Consider the following 6,943-nt stretch of genomic DNA (forward strand, 5'->3'; position numbering starts at 1 on the left):
GAGACATGATGTCCCAGATGTGTTCAATCTGATTCAGGTCTGGGGAATGGGCGGGCCAGTCCATAGCTTCAATGCCTTCATCTTGCAGGAACTGTTGACACACTCCAGCCACATGAGGTCTGGCATTGTCCTGCATTAGGAGGAACCAGGGACAACAGCACCAGCATATGGTCTCACAAGGGGTCTGAGGATCTCATCTCGATACCTAATGGCAGTCAGGCTACCGCTGTGTGGCCCTCCAAAGAAATGCCACCCCACATCATTACTGACCCGACGGCGTCTCCAGACTCTGTCACACGTGCTCAGTGTGAACCTGCTTTCATCTGTGAAGAGCACAGGGCGCCAGTGGCAAATTTGCCAATCCTGGTGTTCTGTGGCAAATGCCAAGCATCCTGCATGGTTTCGGGCTGTGAGCACAACCCCCATCTGTGGACGTCAGGCACTCAGACCGTCCTCATGGAGTTGGTTTCTAACCGTTTGTGCAGACACATGCACATTTGTGGCCTGCTAGAGGTCATTTTGCAGAGCTCTGGCAGTGCTCCTCCTGTTCGTCCTTGCACAAAGGCTGAGATAGTGGTCCTGCTGCTGGGTTGTTGCCCTCCTAAGGCCCCCTCCACGTCTCCTGGCCTATCTCCTGGTAGTGACAGCAAACCTTCTTGCTACAGCTCGCAATGATGTGCCATCCTGAATGAGCTGCACTACCTGAGCCACTTGTGTGGGTTGTAGAGTCCTTCTCATGCTACCACAAGTGTGAAAGCACAACCAACATTCAAAAGTTACCAAAACATCCGCCAGAAAGCATTGGTACTGAGATGTGGTCTGTGGTCCCCACCTGCATAACCACTCCTTTATTGAGTGTGTCTTGATAATTGCCAATAATTTCCATCTGTTGTGTATTCCATTTGCACAACAGCATGTGAAATTGATTGTCAAACAGTGTTGCTTCCTAAGTGGACAGTTTGATTTCACAGAAGTTTTTTACTTGGAGTTAGATTCTGTTGTTTAAGTGTTCCCTTTATTTTTTTGGGCAGTGTATATTATTTTAAAATCCCCTAACAATGGGGATGTGGGGATTACAGAGAACGGGAGTGGGTAATTGATCATTTTATGGGGTTTGCGGACGTAGAAATAATTTTTTATAATTCTGACTGATTCTTCTATCCCAGAACAACTACAAGGAGAGAAGAGTCACAGCCCAAGTGCTGCCATATTTACTAAATATTGGGGGTTTTGATCACTGTGATAGGTTTTGATTACAGTGATAGACCCTATCAGCCAATGAGAAAATTCTCATCAGTTGCCGGGTGCTGGCAGGCAGATCTTGGCAGGCACACTGCACATGCGCCCGCAATTTTCTTTTTGCCGGAGGGGGGCCGGACACAATTTTTCCGGTACATAAGGCACCGTGGGGGACTCTGGGGACCCTATTTCTCTCTCCTCTCAAGTGCGATCACATCAAAGGAGAGAGAAATTAAATGGAAAATCTGCCTTTTTTTTTGGCGGTCACTTTTATATTGTTAATAACGGCGATCACAACATCGGGGTCGGTAAAAAAGGGACTTGAATCATGTTCTCTGGGGTCTGTTACCTCCAGTAGCTGAGACTCGGGAGAAGTTCTGACGCTGTGGGGCGCTATACATTTATTCCTCAGCGCCATGAAAAAGCGGCGCTGTGGTTTAAGTACCCTTAACTGCCACCGTAAAAAGGCGCAGTTGGAGGGGATAAATTGGCGGAACGACAGACAGACAGCCCTTGTAGCTCATCAAGGAATCGTCGAATGCCACATTTTTCTCTGGGGCATAGGAATTTAAAAATGAATTTTGTAGGAGGGAAATTAGTGGTCTCAATTTATTTAGCCGTTCATAGTTTGGGTCAGTTCTTGGGGGGGGGGGGTGTCTTCGGAATTGTCACTGAAGTGGAGGAATCTCATCAGGGCTTCATAACGGACTCAGGACATGACGGCTGCAAATATAGGGGTGCTGTGGACAGCTATTGTTGCCTAGTAAGAGCCCAGTGTTTTTTTTTTTTCTTTAATCCCCTATTCAGGGTAAGGCCCAAAAATGTTTTATTTTGGGGACATTTGTGGGGATCCTGGGATGGGAATGAAAGGCAGTGGGTTTTTGGGAGATGTATTGTCGGGCATATAAGTTTGTTTGGTGGCCAATTAATTGTAGGACTTCTGGGCTAATGAAAATTTGGAAAAATGGGGGTAAAATTGGTGACATCTACTCTTATTCCAGGGGCTGCAGAAAAACGGGGAATTTGAGGGGAAAATGAAGTGCCATTATACCACAGCGGTGGGGGGACTGCAGTTGAATACTCAAAATCAAAGTGGAAAATCAAATTACAGGCTAATACAACTTCAGTGGAAATGCCTCAAGACAAGGAAATGATGTTCAGTTGGGTGTGTGTTGCCTCCATGCGCCTGTATGACCTCCCTTCAATGCCTGGGCATGCTCCTGATGAGGCGGCGGATGGTCTCCTAAGGGATCTCCTCCCAGACCTGGACTAAAACATCCGCCAACTCCTGGACAGTCTGTGGTGTAACGTGACGTTGGTGGATGGTGTGAGACATGATGTCCCAGATGTGTTCAATCTGATTCAGGTCTGGGGAACGGGCGGGCCAGTCCATAGCTTCAATGCCTTCATCTTGCAGGAACTGTTGACACACTCCAGCCACATGAGGTCTGGCATTGTCCTGCATTAGGAGGAACCAGGGACAACTGCACCAGCATATGGTCTCACAAGGGGTCTGAGGATCTCATCTCGGTACCTAATGGCAGTCAGGCTACCGCTGTGTGGCCCTCCAAAGAAATGCCACCCCACATCATTACTGACCCGACGGCGTCTCCAGACTCTGTCACACGTGCTCAGTGTGAACCTGCTTTCATCTGTGAAGAGCACAGGGCGCCAGTGGCAAATTTACCAATCCTGGTGTTCTGTGGCAAATGCCAAGCATCCTGCACGGTTTCGGGCTGTGAGCACAACCCCCATCTGTGGACGTCAGGCACTCAGACCGTCCTCATGGAGTTGGTTTCTAACCGTTTGTGCAGACACATGCACATTTGTGGCCTGCTAGAGGTCATTTTGCAGAGCTCTGGCAGTGCTCCTCCTGTTCGTCCTTGCACAAAGGCTGAGATAGTGGTCCTGCTGCTGGGTTGTTGCCCTCCTAAGGCCCCCTCCACGTCTCCTGGTAGTGACAGCAAACCTTCTTGCTACAGCTCGCAATGATGTGCCATCCTGAATGAGCTGCACTACCTGAGCCACTTGTGTGGGTTGTAGAGTCCCTCTCATGCTACCACAAGTGCAGGCTCGGACTGGCCCACCGGGGAACCGGAGGATCCTTCGGTGGGCCCTGGCACTGACACCTACTGGCAGGGCCCCCGCTGCTCCAGGGGCCCCCCCCGCTCCAGGGCCCCCGCCCCCCGCTCCAGGGCCCCCCCCGCTCCAGGGCCTCCCCCCGCTCCAGGGCCCCCCCCCCCCGCCGCCCGCCTTGAATACTCACCCTGTTCCAGCGATGGTCTCGGCGTCTGCACTGCAGCTCGTCCTGAACGAGCGGTCACGTGACACCGCTCATTAAGATCATGAATATGCGCATATTCATGATCTTAATGAACGGTGTCACATGACCGCTCAAGCAGGAAGAAGCTGCTGCGCCGGCGCCGCCTGGAGTCGGGACAGAGCGCGAGGGATGTCGGCACAGCCGTGCAGTGGAACAGGTGAGTATGAGGGACGGAGGGGGACGGAGGGGATGAAGGAGGACATAAGCCGGCGCGCCGAGCAGGAGCGGGTGCTGGTGCAGAGAGATAAGCCGCCATGCAGGGGGGAATATAAGCCATGCAGGGGGAAATATGAGCCATACAGGGGGGAATATAAGCCATGCAGGGGGGAATATAAGCCATGCAGGGGGGAATATAAACCATGCAGGGGGGAATATAAGCCATGCAGGGGGAAATATGAGCCATACAGGGGGGAATATGAGCCATACAGAGGGGAATATAAGCCATGCAGGGGGGAATATAAGCCATGCAGGGGGGAATATAAGCCATGCATACGGGGGGAATATGAGCCATACAGAGGGGAATATAAGCCATACAGGGGGGAATGAGCCATGCATACGGGAGGGAACATGAGCCATACAGGGGGGAATATAAGCCATACAGGGGGGAATATAAGCCATACAGGGGGGAATATGAGCCATACAGGGGGAATATAAGCCATGCATACAGGGGGGGGGGGGGGTAATATGAGCTATGTATATGGGATAGGAGGGAGATGAGCCATGCATACAGGAGGGGGGTCATTATACAGTATTCAGCATCATGTGTGGCCGTTATACAGTATGGAGCATCATGTGTGGCCAATGGACATAATACAGTATGGAGCATCATGTGTGGCCGTTATACAGTATGGAGCATCATGTGTGGCCAATGGACATAATACAGTATGGAGCATCATGTGTGGCCGTTATACAGTATGGAGCATCATTTGTGGCCATTATACAGTATTGAGCATTATGTGGGATCATTATACAGTATGGAGCACTGTCTGGCCATTATACAGTATGGAGCAATGTGTGGCCATTATACAGTATGGAGCATCATTTGTGGCCATTATACAGTATTGAGCATTATGTGGGATCATTATACAGTATGGAGCACTGTCTGGCCATTATACAGTATGGAGCAATGTGTGGCCATTATACAGTATGGAGCACTGTGTGGCCATTATACAGTATGGAGCATCATGTGTGGCCGTTATACAGTATGGAGCATCATTTGTGGCCATTATACAGTATTGAGCATTATGTGGGATCATTATACAGTATGGAGCACTGTCTGGCCATTATACAGTATGGAGCAATGTGTGGCCATTGTACAGTATGCAGCATCATGTGTGGCCATTATACAGTATGGAGCATCATGTGTGGCCATTATACAGTATGGAGCCCTGTCTGGCCATTATACAGTATGGAGCACTGTCTGGCCATTATACAGTATGGAGCAATGTGTGGCCATTATACAGTATGCAGCATCATGTGTGGCCATTATACAGTATGGAGCATCATGTGTGGTGGCCGTTATACAGTATTGAGCATCATGTGTGGCCATTATACAGTATGGAGCACTGTGTGGCCATATTTTTGTTTTATATACAATAATTATAAGCAAACAGTGTGATCAGCAGTGCTAAACGGCTGCGCTTGGGACGTGGATATGGGTGTGACTAGTTGTGAAATGGGTCTGGTCAGAGGCGTGGCCTAAAATTTGCCGCGGCGCACTACGCGCGCCGCAAACGTTATACCTCCTTCCCTTCTTCAAAAGTTGGGAGGTATGGTACCACATTTGCCAGATCACGGCAAGTGCTGCAAATCCCATAGGGAATGAATGAGGCCGAACGCAGTGTTGCCGTAAGTAATCCGTTACGCGGCAGATGCAGAAAAACTGTAGGATCTGCTGCAAAAGGCGACTTTCACATCAGCGATTCTTGCCAAAGTCTATGCCGATAGTGTCATACTCACCAAAGGGGAGGCAGCACTAAAAGTGCCTAGGGCAGCAGAAACTCTAAATACGGCCCTGGGGGGCTACATTATATTCTGTGGGGGGACTGCATTATACTCAAGGTACTACATAATATTATGGGGGCTACATCATACTATATGAGGGGGCTACAGTATACTCTATGGGGGGGCTGCATTATATTCTGTGGTGGAACTGCATTCTCTCGGGACTACATTATATTTTGTGGTGGGTGGCATTATACTATATGGGGGGGCTGCATTATACCCTATGGGGTGCTACATTATATTCTATGGTGGGGACTGCGTCATACCTGAGAGGGTTGCATTATATTTTGTGGGGTGCTGCATTATATTCTATGAGAGGGGACTGCACTATATTTTATGAGGGGGCTACATTATATTCTGTGAGGGGGCTACCCCAACCCTTGCTACATTATTAAGACGTGAACTACCTTATATTATACCCTGATATTAGCGCTTTTTACCGCACAATTGGTGGTCTTGTATCTATTTCTATGTAGCTACATAGTGGGCCCCAAGAATGATTTTCTCTGGTGGGCCCAAGGTGCTCCAGTCCGACGCTGCACAAGTGTGAAAGCACAACCAACATTCAAAAGTGACCAAAACATCCGCCAGAAAGCATTGGTACTGAGATGTGGTCTGTGGTCCCCACCTGCATAACCACTCCTTTATTGAGTGTGTCTTGATAATTGCCAATAATTTCCATCTGTTGTGTATTCCATTTGCACAACAGCATGTGAAATTGATTGTCAAACAGTGTTGCTTCCTAAGTGGACAGTTTGATTTCACAGAAGTTTTTTACTTGGAGTTAGATTCTGTTGTTTAACCCCTTAGCGACCGCCGATACGCCTTTTAACGGCGGCCACTAAGGGTACTTAAACCACAGCGCCGTTAATTAACGGCGCTGTGGAAAAAGTCCATAGCGCCCCCCAGAGGCCGATTTTCTCCGGGGTCTCGGCTGCCGAGGGTAGCCGAGACCCCAGAGAACATGATTCGGGGGTTTTTTAACCCACCCCGCATTTGCGATCGCCGGTAATTAACCGTTTACCGGCGATCGCAAAAAAAAAAAAAGCGATCTCTTTTTAATTTCTCTGTCCTCCGATGTGATCGCACATCGGAGGACAGAGAAAAGGGGTCCCAGGTGGCCCCCCAATACTCACCTAGCTCCCCCGATGCTCCTCGTGTCTCCCGGTGGGCGCCGCCATCTTCAAAATGGCGGGCGCATGCGCAGTGCGCCCGCCGGCCGGCACCGGGACAATCTTTGGGGTCTCGGCTGCCGGGGGTAGCCGAGACCCCAAAGAGCATGATCGGGGTCGGTATTACCGACCCCTGTTTTGCGATCGCCGGTAATTAACTGTTTACCGGCGACCGCAAAAAAAAAAAAAAGTAAAGTGTAATTCT

This window comes from Ranitomeya imitator, chromosome 1 (assembly GCF_032444005.1).
Source record: "Ranitomeya imitator isolate aRanImi1 chromosome 1, aRanImi1.pri, whole genome shotgun sequence".
In the NCBI taxonomy this organism is placed as follows: Eukaryota; Metazoa; Chordata; class Amphibia; order Anura; family Dendrobatidae; genus Ranitomeya; species Ranitomeya imitator.